Below are 18,847 nucleotides of genomic sequence, written 5' to 3'. Positions count from 1 at the left end.
CGTTTTTCCCGAAAGCATCGTCAGCCAACTATGGTCGCAAGGTCCATCGTTATCAGCATCGTTCAACGAGTCGGTGTTTCCCGAAACCATCGTTCCAAAGAACATTCGCAAACAGCATTGCAAATTTGTGTGGTTTGAACGACAGCTCTCGACCTGTGGTTAGAGGCATCGTTTCTATATTGGATGACATTTGGATATAATAAATCCTTATCTTGAGCAAAATAAGCAAGCTGAGATTCAGTACAACCGATGCCTTTTATTTAGAATACATACAAATGGAATTTACGTTTACCTTTAGTTTGTCGAAAGATTTAAAGTACCGATTTTGAAGAGTGCGCATGTGCGAACGTGCTCTACTATGTAAGAACGAGCCAAATATTGAGTCTGGTAATAAAGCGAAATAACTGAGAACAATTAGAAATAGTCCTCAGATGACATGTCTGTAATTTATATAAAACAAATCTAGTTTTAATTGGATCTCAAACAGTTTCATTAAAAGTAGTTATTACTCCACCACGTTAAAAACCAACGTGATTGAACGATACTTTGCGACAATGGGTTTCGGGAAACAGTCGCTACTAGCTAGTTGATTTCTCCAAAGATGCATGAAGAATGAAGAATTCATTCTGTGAAATGTGAATGTCGCCATGTTTGATGGGTACGTCTTTTATTATTTTTTTAATTTTCAATGAGAACAAAACATGATGTAGCCTATACAGCAGTATGTCTATAACCAATCGTGTCAGGGGTAAATGAGAAAAATAAATAAAAGAAAGACCTTTCACCGAAAAATAAGTTTTAGCATATAAAAGTTTTTTATTTATTTTATTTTATTTTATTTTATTATTGTGGATAAGGTTTCTAAATATATTTTAACATCAATTTTAAATTGTTCGAAATTTGGCTTTTTTTTTCATTCCATTTCTAATTATACAAATTTATTTTACTAAAATGCACTATTCATTGTCACACACAAAAAAAAATGGTTGACAACTGCCAATGATAATTGGCAAGATGGGAAAAAAAGTGTTGTTCCCCCCCTAACCCATAAGAACGATGTACATTTATTTTTAAACCTCTTAACCATGGATGTGTCCACAAATCCCTCATTAACAAATAGATACAAAAACATTGATATTCAACATAATATAAAGTCATATATCCCTTTTTTTCAGAGACAAAATTAAAACACAAAAAGTGTTTTATCTGACTAAACCTAACACATGCTGATATTCTGATGAAATGACACAAAGAAGATAAGCATAACCATTTATTAAATGTGTTGAGATTTTGTGCCATCTGTGGTTAAAATAAAATAGATAACATTTTTTGTATGTTTTTTTTTTCCATTTATGTATGTATCTTTTTTTTATTGTTTGCTTAATAGGCTACGTCTGCTAAATATATATATATTATATATATATATATATATATATATAGTCTCAGTCTCTGCAATTTGGCAAATGGTTGACCTAGCCATATTGGCTCATTATGGTTTGAGTGGATTAAAATAAGTTTGTAGAAGAAGATGAGTGAGTTTAATACGCACTGGAGGCTAAAGGAAAGATTCTATTACCGTATGTAGAAATTACCTCATAAAGAAACTAATATGGCAATTTAGGGAGCAATTTTTAATAAGACTTTTATGATGCACGGTTGTAGTTATGCTAATGAAGTTGTCATTTTACTTACGTTCTGCCCTCAATACTGGCCTCATATTTCAATTTCAGTAGATTAGTGCTAGCTAACTGTTACTAATGAATTTCATTAATGCAGTGAATACAAAGACATGATATTCATACCAGGATTGCTCTTCTCTCATCTTTTGTGTGCCATATCATGTGCAGATAGAATAATGTTTATGGGATTGTAAAGTGCACCGTGGTACATTGTTATTGGAGTTGCTCTCTTGGAGATTGGACCTTTTCAAATTCAAGAAACAGCAGGTTGCATTGCAGTTCATATTTTATTGCAAAGAACTAGAAATAGTTAATCTCCTATCTTTGACTGCAGCATTTGATGCGTTCACAAAAACCTTGAAGTATTGGCACAAGTGACTCTTTTCTATCAATACTATTTCCAGAAGCAAAAACATTGGTCCACTTTCAGATGAACAATCTCACAAGAGCTCATGAGGAATACCTGCCTATAGATTCCCTTTCGACATTTCGAGTAGCAAATTCCCTGACAGCCAGTCAGTAACTAAAACCTTTAATACAAATTCATTCATTGGCGTGATCCAAAGTCCAGGTTATATTTGACAGGATTCTGATATATTTTCAGAATCTGCCATCACTGCCTTATTCCCGTGATGCAGAGCCTTTTGAAATACCGTTTTAACTAAAAAGTTTGTCTTTTCAAAAATATACTCAAGCTATCTATCATTTATCAGTATTTTCACAATAGCAAGAAAACTGACACATTGACCATAGGATGGATATAAAGAGCTAATGATAGCTATCACTTTGTGATGGATTTAGTGTTAGAAAATTAAGGTGTGAAATTTACGTTAATATGAATGCTTTCAACCATTTTACATAAAGTTGATTTTATCATGATACTCTCAGTGCATTGCATAACTCCAATTTTGCAGAGACAAAAATTAACTATACCACCAACGAATTCACTGCGAACACTCACTTACACTCATACTGCTAACACTCACTAACACTCACTGACTGACACTGTGCTGCTTTTTCCCTCCAAAATGATGTCACTTCCTGGAAATATTATGTCAAGGAAGTGGCTTTTAGTTGGTTATATACAGGGGTTTTACAAAAGTCAAATCAAATTAAAAAAAAAGGTGGAATAGGGGACAAAAGACAGTAAAAACCTATAAGCCAATTATTATATTAAAATAATTACTAGATATAACAATATTACCATTATATTATTATTATTATTATTATTATTATTATTTAATTTTAGAAAAAGGCCTATGCATAGAAGTTCAAATTTAATTGTGATTGTATATCTCATAATTGCTTTTAAAGGGGTGGTAAAATGCCATTTTCAAAAGATGTAAAACAATGATGTCCCCAGAGAGTGTGTGTGAAGCTTAAGCACAAAATACCCCATAGATATTTTTATATAGCATGTTAAAGTTGTCACTTTTTTAGGATTTCCAAAAATGCACCGTTTTTATGTCTGGCCCTTTAAATGAGCTGTTGCAGAGGGCGGGGTTTCAACAGTGCGCGTGTGTTAGCAGCTGCGATTTCCTCACGCAAACACACTGAAATGACAGAAACTGTTCTGCCTTTAATGTTAAAACAGAGTCAGTCAAAGATGAAGAGACTCAAGAAGAAGTGACAACATATGCAACAGGACGTCTCTGAATGGTTAGTTGATGAATTTATGTTGCTGCTGTGGAGTTAACTACCTTTCAATTAGGATAGGGTATTCTGTTATGATAATCTATAAATCACTTGTATAGGAACTGTTGTGAGATGCACACAGAGTGATTTTTTATTGAATGTGAAAAGATGGATGCTAAAGTTTGATACACATGGACAGTATAAGAAGTGAACAGAGCGATCTCATTGGAACTCCATTGAGACAAGTGAAGCCTGTTTTTAGCGATTTTCCGCTTAAAGTGAGCTTGATGACGTAGATGTGACGTGAGTGACCCGTCTGTCTTCTAGTGTCTGTGGCGTGAGAAATCTGAATCATTCCCTTCCAAAACTTGCAGAGGCGGAGAGTGTGAGTAGGAGCTGTCCATGAGCTAGGAGCAGGAGACACCTTTGCAAGGTATTCTGATTAAATATTTTGTCATTTTGCCTCCACGTTTCCCCGATTGTGCTTGAGCTTCTTCTCCTGTCCATATGGAAATTTCTCTACTGTGCGACAGAGAGTCACGTGGGTATGATCCAATCGTTAGCCTACTTTCACTAAAACTGCTTATACGTGGCCATAACATAAGCTACAAGGTAATGGAGCATTTTATACATTGTCGTGTTTCTTTAGAAATAACTAAAGGACAAATGGGGTCTTCAAACGTCTCAGATGTTATTCCCTGTCAAACTGACGCCAAAATGAACGATAGTCAATGGGAATGCTAACGCAAGTGAAGTTCTGCTACAAGATGGCAGCTCCCGCAAGGCTTCAACTTCCGGTCGATGGATTACCCCCCTGGTTATACAACAGCTCTTCCTCTTTTCAACATGGACTCCGTGTTCCCTGGGGCGGGGTTCATATAAATTTTGGGGGTTAATAATGTCACTAACCCTGGAGGAAGCACCTGTAGTCCCAACCAGCCGTTTGTTGTAGTCCTTAAAAACGATTTCTTTAAAAGCAAATATCTTCCTTTGCTTTAAACTTTGAGTGTTGTAACTTTGATAAGGCTGTTTATGCTCAAACAGCAACATTTCACACTAACTAAAGTTAGAAAATTGAAATCATGCTTTACCCCCCCCCCCCCTTCTAATTTGTTTTTTGCTTCATAATTGCAACTTTTTATCTCACAAATGTGACTTTTTAAACTGTATTTAAAAATCTTGCAATGTGACTTTGTTTCAATTCTTAATAAATATGATTAATGCATAGTATAATTGGTGCATGAAAATATACTGAATAGATGGAATGACGCTCCTGATATTTTCATGAATATTCCCTATTGGATCCAAACATGCTCTCAGAATGTGTAATTGTAGACATAATCTTTAGTTACACATTACAGCTACTTAACACGGCCAAATCCTGCTTACCTTCCGTGAGGTATCATGATTAGCGCTTCGATTGTTTGGTCTGGTTCAGGAGTCAAGACTGAGGAAATGCATTGTTACGGCAGCCCGGTCAGCCATAGCGAATCAATGCTCACTGCCGATACCAGGTGAACTAATTTGCTGTTGAATGTGCTCAGTCATTTCAGGGTGAACACTCAATTCGGCCAGATGAGTTGAACCCTTTAATCTCCGGCAGTCCCTCAAGTACAAAGCTGCTAAACGCTCTAATAAGGGCAGACAGATGTTGTGGGATCTGCTTTGATTCTTTTAATTGCTTTTTCTCTTATTTCCCCCCATTTGCACATAAACCCCTTTGTGGTTTACTGTAAAATGTGTTCCTTACACTTAATTTTTTGTTTCTACTTTCATTTACAGTACTTCTTTGTTGACAGACTCACTGAATATAATTAGGGCGTACAGCACACCTTACTCCAGGTGAGCACTACCCCTTGGGAAGTGAAAATACAACACCAACATTGGGGAATCTCTATACTTCATTTTCTCTTTTAAACGGTGTGCCTCCTCCTTACTGTGGCAAAGCTGAAACAATGAAAATCTGGCTGGGAAGGGGAATCTGTGCTTTGGAAATTGAATTTAAAATTATAGGATTATAAAGAATAATATGGATAATAGCCTCCACAAGAGAACTGACAGTAAGCTTTCTCTCAAACTCAAAAGGAAACCCACCAATTTAATGAGATCTTGAGCTCTGCCCAAAGTATAATTAAAATTATGACATGGACAGCAAAAATAATGCAACATGTCCCAATAGAATCTCTGTATTAGAGCAGAGGCCGAGAGTTGGTATGCCATTGGATTTTACAGCATTTTTCCTTGACTTATATACAATACATGTACCACAAATATGGCAGATAACCAAACAGATATTTTAAAAGAATTCTGTACTAATTTAGCATTGCACATACAACTATTTGTTGATTCATATCACTGAAAACTGTAAACACTGACTGTTACTTGCATAAGAATATTCTGATATTAATCAGAATTTGCTCAAATTCCGATTAAGCGCATTTAAGTCAATATTTTTGATTCTAGATATCTGATTCTGAATAAGACAGCTAGCATATGCCTGAATTAATCTGAATTTTGGGTCTTGTAAACACCTTATTCCGAATATCAATCATAACTAAACATTAATTTAGGTATTAATGCTATTTATAAGATATTCAAAAGTGTACATGTTGGAATATACTGATTACATTTATATATCAATATTCCAATAGGTGTGGTGTATGTAAAAGTATTTTTCAGAGTAAAGCTTAACCAGAATATGGACCTTAATTAGAAAATGTTTGTTTTAAAATCCAATTCAACATAGCATTATTGTTTTAATTACTCATGTTTGGGGATGAGCTGTTTGTCCAGACAATGGAAGACAGTGTGAGTGTTCAGAGTGGCAATGCTAGTGGCACAGAAAGCTAAGTTCTCAATTAGTTTCAGTCCTTTTCCAAATCACTTAGACTATAAGGACTGTGCTGTTGCAGTGGTGTCTTTAGGACTGCGGCATCCATTTCATTAAAGGGATAGTTCACTTTGAAATTATTTTTTGATATGTTTTAGCTTACCTCAAAAGCATCCAAGATGTAGGTGTCTTTGTTTCCGCAGTAGTTTCATTTTGATATTTTTCAGGTCAAACTGTTTGTCAGTCAAATAATGCACGTCTATGGTCACCACCTCAAAGAGCATGCACAGAGAAGTCCAAATTAAACATGATTTAATGACTCGCAAATGGCTTAAGACACGAAAACAAGCGGTTTGTGTGAGAAACCGAACAGTATTTATGTTGTTTTTACCTCATGTAACCACAGCCACATCCAAGTGATCTGAGGGCGTGGGCGCTTCGGTCTGCGCAAGCGCCAGAAGTGATCTCACGCCACTCTTATGTCACTCATTGTTTACACAGAGATTTCAAAAGTGTTACGCTTCACTGTGAAGATCTAAACATATTAAGATATACAGGAAATCGCAATGGAAGACAATTTCAATACATCAACAGACAACGTTGAATTTCTTTCGCAACTGCGCGAGAGATCACTTCCGGCGCTTGCACAGACCAAAGCGCCCGTGCCCTCAGATCATTTGGACGTGGCTGTGGTTACAAGAGGTAAAAACAATATAAATACTGTTCGTTTTCTCACACAAACCGCTCGTTTCATGTCTTAGGCCATCAATGTGTACCTACATTTACGAGTCATTAAATCATGTTTAATTTGGACTTCTCTGTGCATGCTCTTTGAGGTGGTGACCATAGACCTCCATTATATGACTGACAGACAAGAACGGTTTGACCTAAAAATATGAAAATTGAAACTACTGGATGCCCTTGAGTTAAGCTAAAACACACCAAAAATTAATTTCAAAGTGAACTATCTCTTTAAAGCCATATCCCTGTTTTACAGTCTAAGTGCCAGTCCCTTTCTGTAAACACCGATGTAAAGTGAACTAATAAATCATCTGTGCACTAGCAGCTCTGAGTTGAGCCTGGAATCATAAATCTCTTAACAGAATAGAGATAAGTCGTCATTCTATTTTTGTTTCACGTTATAGCAGACATGAGCGGTGCCGTCGAACTGACGCAAGACCCTCTGGCCTCTGCTGAAATATTGCCTCTAGTAAATACACGGTGCTGTATGTATCAATGAGTCTGTTTATTTCTTAAACACATTCATATTTTTAGACCTGCACTGATTGCCCTTGTTAGTGGCGGGCAGCAGTTGGTTGCTCTTTTTCTCGAGCGGGTGTGGAGGTTTATGAGGCTCAGCGTGTGAGGGTGATGACAGGGCCTGGTGGCCGGCCAAAGCACGGCTGGCGTTCGAAGTGCCATCGCCCCGTCGCCTCCTGCTACCGCCACCGGCCCATATGGGCAGAGAGATTGCTCTCCACTGGCGCTCTCCCAGCCATCCATCACCTCGGTCCACGTGCCCAGCACGCCAGCCCTGGCACCACGCTGTCTCCGATCCATCAGGATTTACTGTGAGTGACGGGGAAAGAGGAGACGATCCCTCGGTTTATCATCTCACGGAAAACAAACACAAAAAAGAAATACCCAGGCTGTCACGGTGAGGTGGCGCGTAGCGTCTGTGTCACCGTTGATGCGTTCCATTTGCCACTTCTGGATTTTTCGAGTGTTTGTGACAGGCTTTTTTTTTTTTTTTTTGAAGGGGGGGTGGCGTTTAATAGTAATTGGATTGGTTTTCTTCACTAAGCCTTTGAATTTACAACCGCAGCAAAGATTTTTCGCATCCTTGATGCTTTCCAGACCATGTCACCTTCAAAGATGATTAATTTCTGTTCTTTCTTCTTGGACATTTATCACTTCAATAAACCCTTAATGTCTTTTTTCCGTGACTTTGCCAGGCAGGGTTGGTGGTGCTTAGGAAACTGTGATGTTCCCAAGCTGTTTCTGGCTTGTTTTCCACTGTCTACATTAATATTTGTTAAGAAGCAGATTGAGAAAACAACATATGGCATAAATATTCGTATTTTCCACTCAAGGTTGTCAGTATGGCGTCCTTCAGTAGGGTTTGTAGCCTCGCTTGCCAAATCGCTTTTCTTTTTCGCCGACCCCCTCCCGCTTTTCCAAGCGGCAGGATAGGACCAGGCCAAAACGAAAGCGCCCCCTGGCCCCCACAACCCTTCGCCGGACCTGCGGCCCCTCTTTCTCCGATTTGAGAGAGCTGTCAGTTTAGATCCCTGGTACGCAGTGAGGCTGAAGCTTCCCCACTGACTGGAGAGGAGTCGTTGGCCAGGCTTTCCTTGTCACTGGGAGTTAAAGCAGTCACTGATCCTAATGCTTACACTGTTGTTGCAGCATTCCGATTTATACTCGCTGCGTGACTTGTCAGCTTTAATGAGGGCAGCAGGCACAGAATTATCAGCATACCAATAATGAGGGTGTCACAAGCTGCCAATTATTTCCTATTTCAGACGTTATTTCCAGATCTCTTCTTTTCACACCATCTGACCTAATGATGAGAAACGTCTTGTACTTTGTTTTGGTTCTATCATTTGAATTAGCCGGCAGAAGAAAGGGTCGTTTGGGCTCTGCCGTAGATTTTCACACGGGCGCAAATGGATCCTTTGCCAGATACACTCCACGTGCTGAATGTTCTCCGAGCGCAGGGAAGAGAATCCTCTCTGAAACCATCTCACGCAATCATAGCCTCATGAGGCAATCGCGTTTGAATGGTTCACCAAATTCGCTGCTCAAACAATAATGGCACCGCTATTTCATCAGGCCTCGAAAGAGGCGAAAAATGGATGGCCAAATGTGCTCAAGCCATTGCCATGTGTTGCATTAAAACAGGGGCGGCGGGAAAAGACCCATTAATGCCCCATTTTTCACTTTTCCATGATGTCAGTGGTGTTTACGTGACATAAAGGTGTACAGCAGATCCAGTTCAGTGGCTACATGCACCACAAAGACTCTAAATTCAGTCTATATTCTAATATGTCTGTTAATATTTAATTAATATTAACTACCACTCAAAGATTGGGGGTCAATACGATTGTTTTTTATGGAAGTCTCTTCTGCTCATCAAGGCTGTATTTATTTGATCAAAAATACAATAAAAGCTGTAATATTAGGTAATAGTAATACAATTTAAAATAACCGATTTTCATAGAAAACATTCTATATGCCAGTGCTCTAGAATTCTGATTTTTAGGAATGTTGAAAACAGTATTTGTTTGAAAAAGACATCATTTATCACAAAGGTGGTCCTTCTTTTTAAGTTGCTTTGGATAAAAGCGTCTGCTAAACGCATAAAGGTATTTACTGTCACTGTAATTTTGATGAATTTAACGCATCCTTACTGAATAATTTTTTTTTTCTTTCACATTAACACTGACCTTTAAGAAAAGTAATATCAATAAAATACATTTCCCCAAAAAATTTAATAAACAGATTTAATTAAGTCTACAAAATAATAGTAAATCGTTTCTTGAGGGTGCAAAACGAATAGTGCAACCTGTCATGTGTTTCAGTGAATTTGTTATTCTTTATACTAAAGGGAAAGGAAAAGTGCATTATCCTCATCTGTATGTCTACCAGGCACCAAGCTATTCCATTTACTTTTTGCTTCAGAAGCCTTTTACAGCACTGAATAATGACTAAGTTTACCCAGAGCACAGAACTGAGGAAAAAATAGCTCCTTTTTTAAAGAAAAAAAGAAGAGACAATTTTAGTAGAAGCATCATAAGTGCATTTATGGGCACTCAAGCAAGAGTTGAGCGAATGTACACGTTTACCCATCTCATGGCTGTTTTGTTGCTTTTCTTTTTCTTCACAAATAAAAATGATCTTGCAGTATTTATACTTAGTTATTTTTTTATAGCTATTTTGCATAATGTAATCGGTAGTAATATTAAGAATTTTTAAGAATATTTTCAAATACATTTATTTGAATCGCTCGTTTACATTTCCTGGTCATCTTTGCACAATGTGGTGATTAGGGCTGGGTGGTATGGCCAAATTGTTTTACTAATGACACGTGTTTGCATTTTCCATAACATTAAAGCTGCAGTCAGCAGTTTTTCCTCTTTGTCGCCATCTCTTTTCGAAATCTGCAATTGCAGTCATTCGCGGAATTATCAACTTTACGTGAGTTGTACCTCGGCACGGCACAGCGCGAATGAACACAATGTTTTGAGGAGAATGTGCAGCTGTCAGATTCTGGCATTCAGAATAACAGATTCTACATTCTGGAAGTATGACCAACATAAGCATTTTCGCCCTAAAGGTATGTTCACACCGGACGTGAATAGCGTGTCAGGCGCGAATGATTTCAATGTTAAGTCAATGCAAAGAAACGTTGCGCACGTAAAAAAATTCCTGCAGCGCGAATGAGGCGCAGAGCACGGCGCGGTAGACGTGAATACGCTTCATTTGCGTGTCAAGTTCGCGCAAATTGAGCATCTGGTGCGTTAAGCGCGAATGATTTAGTTAGTGCTATTTGTGCATTCAAGCATTTGACGTGAATTCGCGTCTGCCGTCCGAGTTCAAAATGACTAAATGCCTGGTGTGGTTCTAAAGCACAACAAAGCAAATATTTCATCACTTTAAACTTTATTTCAATATACGAGACATGTTCATTTTGTATTGAATGTTATTTATTCCATTTCTAGATTATATGAAATATTATTATGATGCAAAGACAACCATCATACATGTACATAAGTTTATGTCTGGACATGAGAGAGAAAAAAATCAAAAGGACATTTGGATTTCCCCCCATAAGGCTTGTCTAAACGCAGAATAAAAAGTGATAACGCAACGCCACTTTTGCGTTTTCTCTTCAGATCGTTTCAGCGTAAAGCCTTACTGTGCGTTCACACCGGACGCGAATAGCACGTCAAATTCGCGTCTACCGCGTCTAGTTTGACGCTTGACCATTTTGTGTTAATTTGCGCGTATATTTTGAATATTTTGTACAACTGCTGAAAACACTCTTGTACGTTTATCAGAGCTGCTAGGGCAATTTAAAGGTCCGACATATGGAAATAATCCGACATGTTGGTTGTTATTTTCCACTCTGGAGGGTGGATTCACTTTTTAGCATATTTAAGCCCTCAAAACGCTGTCGCCGTGTAAACAAAAGGCACATCCAATAAAATATTTTGACGTTTTCACCCGGAATCGTTCTCTTGTAAACAGGGCCTAAAATGTCAACTGAACAAGTAAGTAGCATCCATTGTTTTTCTGACCAACTAACTGAAAAAAAAAAACATTGCAGTAAATTGCACTGGTTAAATCTAACGATAGTTAAACCGTGTAAATTATACTTTGTTCTCAAGTTATTAGTGTTAAAGGGACACCAGGCAAGCCTGAGTGTTTTTTTTTCTCTCTACAAAGCTCCCCCTGGTGTCTGGTAGTACATGCTTTCAAACACACGTATAAACATGTCGTATAAACAAAGTGTTGTTCCTCCCCCCTCACCACAATCAACCCAGCTAATCAGCTGTCAATCAATGTAGCGCACTGCAAAAAAGCTACACCGGCGGCAAATACACAAATAAAACCGACAGAGGAATGGCAATGGCCAAACAACTACAAAAATCAAACGTGCTTGCTAATGACAATGCTAACATCAAAGTTATAGTATCTAGCGTACTAGTAAGCCCGTTACGTTAACAGCAGCAATCATAATAAAATTAACCTTTACAGACAATAGCAAACATCCTGAGGTCACAATTACTTTAAATTTAAATATTAAACAGTTTATTCCGAAGATACCTACAAGAGCAACAGCAAGAACTCCAGGTCAGCATCCGTTTTGCAGGCTTCTGTTTTTCTCAGTACTCACCATTCTGAAAAAGCCGGTCCGATATTTACTCGAGTCTGACTTCTTGCTCGTCAGTCTCCCGTTTCCTCTTTCGTTGTTCCTCCGACAAAGATTTCCTAGCTTTCTGCTACTTTTTTACAGGCTCAGCCATAACTCAGTCTATCGTTGCCCTTTGCTATAGCTAGCCGTTGGTTAAATGGGGGCATGTACGTGTAGAGTGCTGACTCTGAAGCTGTTCAGTTAAGGTATAAAAGTTAATTAGATCACCTTTAACAACATCAGCATTGCGTGACTACATTCAAACGCCTTCAGATATTTATCGTTGTTTTGGCAGGTGTCTGGTTGCAGTCTCTTTTTCCAAACTCTCAGTCCAAAGTCTTTTCCATTTTACAATCGGTGAATCTCTAGTTGTCACTGATTGTTGTTTGAACCGTTATGGATCCGCCATCAAATTGATAAGTCATATCCAGTGCTGTGAGAAAAGGCTATACATCTCCACCTCCAACATCCTCACATCCTTAGATCCCTGTGACGTAGACATGCTCGATTTTCCCGCGGAAATCCACCAGTACCACTGGATTAAAAACATTATTACAGACTTACCGTTTTGAATCGAGCTAAGGCAAACAGAGAGTTGTGAACACTGGCTGGTTATGTACTTGCTCAAAAATGTTTTTGGGATAATTTTTAACCCAAAAAAGTTATGGACTGGTGCTTACATAGTATGTAACAGTATACATCAGTGTATGACCTTGCTCTGCTGCTTTGTGCCTGATAAAAGTTATGACTAATATCATTGTACAGTACTGTCATACTGCACTGCATACAATGTGGTGACAGTAAATTAATTACAATAGAAATACATATAAAAACACACCTTTGCAGTGAAAGCAGTCCCAGAAAATGCCCTGCAAAAAATCAAAGATGTTGGACAAAGTGGAAAATATTTCTGATTAAAATAAATGTGAGCTTTTTTTGACCACCAAAACAAACTCCAAACAAGCTTAGTTTTGGACAGATTCTGTCCGAAATGTTGTATCATTCGAAATGCTGTCATCATTTACTCTCCCATATGTTGATGCAAACCTGTATGTGTTGATAATGAAGATATTTTGAGGAATGTTGGTAACTAGAGAGTTGACGGTATAGCCATTGACTTCCATAGTAGGACAAAAAAATACTATGGAAGTCAATGGCTACTCTCAACTGTCTGGTTTTGGTACAGTTTCATATTCATGCAACGTGGCAAGACTGTTTGCAGCATTTTTGTCAAGCTAGTAGAAAAAGAAAATACATTTAAAGCAAAGTGGTGTCCCGAAATTCCTTGCAGACATCCAAAAAAACGTGTCAGAGTTTATTAGAGCAGACTGAGACAACACAAGGGTCAGAGAGAGAATGCTTTTTAAGGATAGAGGTCAGTTGGAGGCGTCAGTCTTTTGTTGCTCGCTGCCTCTCAGTCTATCTCTGGCTTGCTCTCTTTTTTAATAAACAAAATTCATTAAACGGGTCTCCTAGAACCTCCTGACAGGTAATTCCTCTGTCTCTTCCTTCCTTTTTGTGATCAGAAGAACCCCGGTGATTCCTAGCGTGGGTCCCAACACTATGGGGGAATTTCTCTCAGAACCTACCCCTTCGGCTCAATTCCTCCCCGCATTTCCGAGAGCTTTTCATTGGTATCCCCTGGAAACCGCTCTGCATTCTTTTAACTCCCCTTCAAAAAAAAAAAAAGGAGAAAAAAAGGGAAAGGGTAGTGAGAGACAGTAGGGAGAGAGCCCTTACACGTTTGGTTATGCCCTTTGATCATTCGTTTATCTTTAAAACAGATGGTTGACCACTGTGCTGTTTATGTCAACACAAGCTCATTTGAAAGAGCGATTCGCCGTAGGACGATTCCTCTCTTGAAACCGATGAATTGCAAACCATCGGAAATAAAAAAGCAACCGCTTGTATGGGTTAACAAAGCACTTGCCTTCAGAGAGCCCATGGGCGGGAATCTAAAGCCTCTTTTCATAATACCCATGTCTGCAACCTGCTTCTTTACATAATGTTTCTGTAACGTTATTCGCACATCACAAGAATACAGTACAGATAATCTACTAATCTGATTATTGTTCAATTATGAAGGCTCACTGGTCTCTAAATCCCCACAGATTTAGCATTCACACGTACAGTCATCAAAAAATGATCTAATTTTGATAGTGGCAGGCAGTGGGTGAATGGCAGGGGAAAGTGGATTGGGTATTGCATATGAGATGGGGCGTGTAATTCTACCTTAATAAAACTGTGTCTTGGGAGGTAGATGATGGGGGGTGGAGGCCGGTTATAGAGAGCTCATATAATCTTTCCATCCATATTTATTTAAGAAGACTGGGATGCTTGGCTAGAAATTGCCATCAAAAGGTTGTCAGGGGCCATCAAAGAGAAGGGGAGGGAACTTGTTTGATGTTGTGTGAAGTGGTCATTAAATTTTTACTGCTTTTATGAGCCTGTTTACACAAGACCAGTGGTCTTCTGGAAGGTGTTACGTTGCTAATTGTTCAAAGCTTTCCACCAATAAAAAGACAGTTAATGGCATAATAAGGGCGCACAATTAATACTCGATAAGCTCCAAAATATTCGCTTTAAGACTTCGTTGCCAGTTGACCAATTGCTTTATTAAAAACGGCAACATAATACAATTGAAATTGAATAATAGTAGCTCTAATGCTACATTCACACCAGACGCGGATATCGTGTAAAATTCGCGCCTACAGCGTCTAGTTATACGCTTGACCACTTTGAATCCGTTTGTGCGTCAAGAGCACAAAATTGACGCTCATAAAAAAAACAAAAGTTTGAAGTGAAATTTATGCGCGTGACGCGCATTAGAATCGAAATCCGTTGGCGGCCATTTTTTTGTCGACCGAGCATTCATCGAGAGAGTCACCGCTCTGTATTTTCTCTGGAGAGCAGAACAGCGACGTGGGGATTATCATCACCATATTTGTGTCCACCGGACCCTTCGGAGGCGAACCGTTTGGCGATTTTCACCATTTGCTCGCTCCAGGAGCTGCGCTGGATGACGGCCGCTGTCAGCGGTACTTCCGCCTGTCCCCCGCCCAGTTTGATGACCTGTTGTCCCGCATCAGAGCGAGGATCACCCTCGCCCTCATCCATCTAATCTGTCATTTGTTTTTGTTTTGATGATAAAAAGAGCCAGACTCCAAAAGTTATTAACCTGTCCTGTGAATTTTTTTCTCTCTCACGTCCAGACACGAACTTATGCATATAATCTAGATATGGAATAAATAACATTCAATACAAAATTAACATGTCTCATATATTGAAATAAAATTTTGAATGATAAATAATCTATCACTAGATAATTTATTGAAGCATCCAGTTACTTCACCATGTGAGCAAGCAGCAGGCTCCTGATTGGTTAACGCGGCACGAATTTGACGCCAAAGTTCAGATTTTTCAACTCGGACGGCAGACGTGAATTTGCGTCAAACGCGTGAATGCACAAGCACTAACTAAATCATTCACGTGTAACGCGCTTAACGCACCAGACGCTCAATACGCGCGAACGAGGTGTATTCGCGTCTACCGCGTCGCAGGAAAAACGCGTCTTTGAATTGACTTAACATTGAAGTCATTCACGCTATTCGCGTCCGGTTTGAACGTACCATAACCCTGATGTAGTGACAACGCCGATTTTACACATTTACCCATCTCAACTTTTTACCTACTGCAAAAAAAAAAAATGTTTTGTGGCAAGTAAGAAATATTTATGGCCGAAACTATAATGTCGGACTGTTTTAGAGTTCAGTGAAAAAAATCAGTAGACTGAATTTTATAACACAACCCGAGTTGATGGACTCCATTTTCCAAATGTATGGCTGTTACCAAGGTTAAAATGGCAATGAACTCCAGTAAATTGTATCATTAGTGTGACAGTAGTTCTTAGAGTGTTTTTACCTCATGATTGACAGAGTAGCCCTGTCAAGGACATCTATAAGTGATGCTCGGTTGCTATGGCAGAGGTGCAGGCAATTTAAGCATCATCACATCCACCGGGGGCGCGCTCTCTTCAGTAAGTGGCTTTGCTAAAGCTGACGCCTGCCAACGCCATCAACGCCGGTGACTCTTAAGCGGTGACAAGAGGTCTTAGAGATGAAAGTTTTGTGAAAAGAAGTGACGGATGGAAGAAGAATTACGGAGGGATAGATTCCTTCAAATGAGTTTTTCAAATGTTGCTTACACAAGAACATGTCGGAATATTACCTAATCAGTCAAATCCTCAGAAGCTGACACTTTCACACTGAAGGGCTGACGAGACTTCCATTCCCCCGTTCGAGACCCTAGGGAGAACCCAAGGGAGAACTAGACAGAGATCTGCATTGCCAAACTCAAAGATGTGCTAGGTCCTCCTGACAGACGTTCAAAAATTCACACGACTTATTTAACACACTCGCAGGCACGCCTTTACAGGAATGCGCTACCCTCAATTAACAGAGTAAGGCGAAAGCTGCGTGTTTTGCATTTTGTAACAATGTGAGTGTTAAACTGAAGGTGATTTTAATAGGATTTGCTGCAGTTGGGAACCAGAGATTAGCAGCTTTAAAGTGACGAGGGCCCTAGCGAACCATGAGAGCGCTTAATCTGAACCACATTAATAGAAGACTCTTGCGAAAAAGATCTACGGAAATATTTGGTTGTAGCATGTTTGTACAAAAGTGCACTAATGTTTGTATTAGCCTGAGCTTTTGTTAATACTTTAATTTTCCACGTAGCACGGGGAAAATGAAAAGTTATTTGATCTCCCTAGCAGATTTGGATCGTTTGCAGGCTTCTTACCATTTTATGTAGGATTTCAAACAGACAATAGTGTGCTCACAGAGTTGAGAGGAGTCTTAGCTCTTGAACGGTGTGATCTGCATTGAGCTCCACTTCAGGTTGCCCTTTTTGGCTGCTGAGATGTTGAAGTACTCTTTAAGTAAGAGTCTTAAGGAACAGACGTCCGTGGGCGTAAATGGCGACCTCACTTTGTGTGGTGCGTCTGGTACACCTGAAAATCAAAGATCGTTTTGAAGTGAGGGCGTGCTAATTTTACCGCTAAAGTCATTTCGGCTGATTGTGGCTTCAACTATATTTGGGGCCGAAATCTTACGTAAAGCGAAAAAACAATTCTGTACGTCACCGTCAGAAAATAATCAACTCGTCAATTGTGATTTATAAAAAGGTTTTCCTTCAAAGCGTCACATTCATTGACAGAGCCAGGCAAACAAACAATCCGAAGGCTTGATTAAAAGACTGAAATGATATTGCACTTTTTTTTTGTTTTCCGCAAGCAGAATCCGGATGGGGTCTTCATACGGCTGTTAAATATATAATTCCTTCTGTAATCAAATTTCCAGTTGTCATATAATGACAGGTAATCAAGTGTATCCTTTTACATTTTAGATGGTTAGACAGACTTCTCTAACTACATTAAAGCCTGCATAAAAAATGCATGATATTAATGTTTCTATTAAAAAAATCTCTGCCCTATCACAAATGATCGAGAACACCCACTGTTTATTTGTTTTTGGTGAGCTATAGATTGTTGCCTGGAGCGTTAAATAATTATGATTAGGGAGGGGCGGGATGTGAAAAGGAGGAGGAGGAGGGAGGGGGGGAGACGAAAAGTAATAGCATCAAGATCAGATAAATTAATTTGTAATGAAATGCACTCATTTTGCATGACAGCTGGCGAGACCCATTCAGAGGCCATTGAGATGGAAGCAGGCCTTGTGACGACAGACAAAGAGGACTATCATCCGCAGCGTATGTGCCCCACTCTCACGAGACACCGGAGTGTGCAACTGACACGTCAACAAAAAGCTTGGAGAAGCGCATTGCTTGGATCAATTGCTGATGACCACAAAGCCGAGGAACATGTGCTCAACTTTTAAACAGCCCTCTTGTAGTCCAATGGGACGAGAGTACTTGTATAATGGTGAAGGTAATGGCCTTTTGGAGACACGTCACATGTTGCTGAGTTACTAAGAGAGGAACATGTTTTAGTATCAGTTAGTACACTTCATCATGCTATTTAGATTGATAGTCATTGCTATTGAACATTGCTCTTGTTGATTTGGACAAAACTCTATCCCTAAGTATTAAGATTCTGTGCATCCTGCATCATTTGAACAATATCTGAAATCGTGAGGTGAGATGAATGGACTAGTGATATGTTTGATTGGTGGAAAAAAAAGCAAGGTAACAATCCTGTAGAGTCGGTAAGAAATTAACACCAATCAAATGCAGGTATTTCTTTGTAGTAGCAGGTAATTAGAGATTAGAACCTTAGATATAATATATCATAAGGAGTTGTTCACAAAAAAAAAAAAAAAAAAAAACAACTTTTGCTGATGATTTACTTTCTTCAGTCGAAAAGAATTTTTTTTTTTTTTGATGAAAACATTCCAGGATTTTCTCCATATAATTGACTTCAATGGGTACCAAACTGTTCAAGATCCAAATGAGAGTTTCAGTGCAAACTGTTCAAAGGGCTTTAGACGACACCAGACGATGAATAAGGGTCTTATCTAGCGAAATGATCGGTCATTTAAAAAACAAACAATAAAGTTTAAGTTTTATAAGCACAAATGCTCGTTCTGTGATGCTCGTTCGTGACTCTCCTGTTCGAGCTCGTTCATCAAAATGAACGAATCTTTTCCCGAGTTAATTCGTTCATTTCGTTCGTTGAATGAACCAAATGACACGAAAAAAGATTTGTTCATTTTGATAAACGAGTTCGAACAGTAGAGTCACACGGAACAGAGCAAGGCAACCATT

General features: G+C 38.9%; 1 long non-coding RNA gene across 1 annotated transcript; it reads left to right on the top strand.

Moving 5' to 3' along the window:
- The first annotated feature begins 3,187 nt into the window (after nucleotides 1-3,187).
- LOC148969510 (uncharacterized) lies at nucleotides 3,188-18,387 on the top strand. Its single transcript, XR_016149380.1, has 3 exons — nucleotides 3,188-3,338; nucleotides 3,642-3,747; nucleotides 17,756-18,387. It is a non-coding gene; the product is annotated as an uncharacterized LOC148969510 (long non-coding RNA).
- Nucleotides 18,388-18,847: the final 460 nt, after the last annotated feature.

Source organism: Pimephales promelas, chromosome 22, assembly GCF_988280905.1.
Source record: "Pimephales promelas chromosome 22, fPimPro1.hap1.1, whole genome shotgun sequence".
Lineage (NCBI taxonomy): Eukaryota > Metazoa > Chordata > Actinopteri > Cypriniformes > Leuciscidae > Pimephales > Pimephales promelas.
This window is presented reverse-complemented; position numbering and strand designations above follow the sequence as displayed.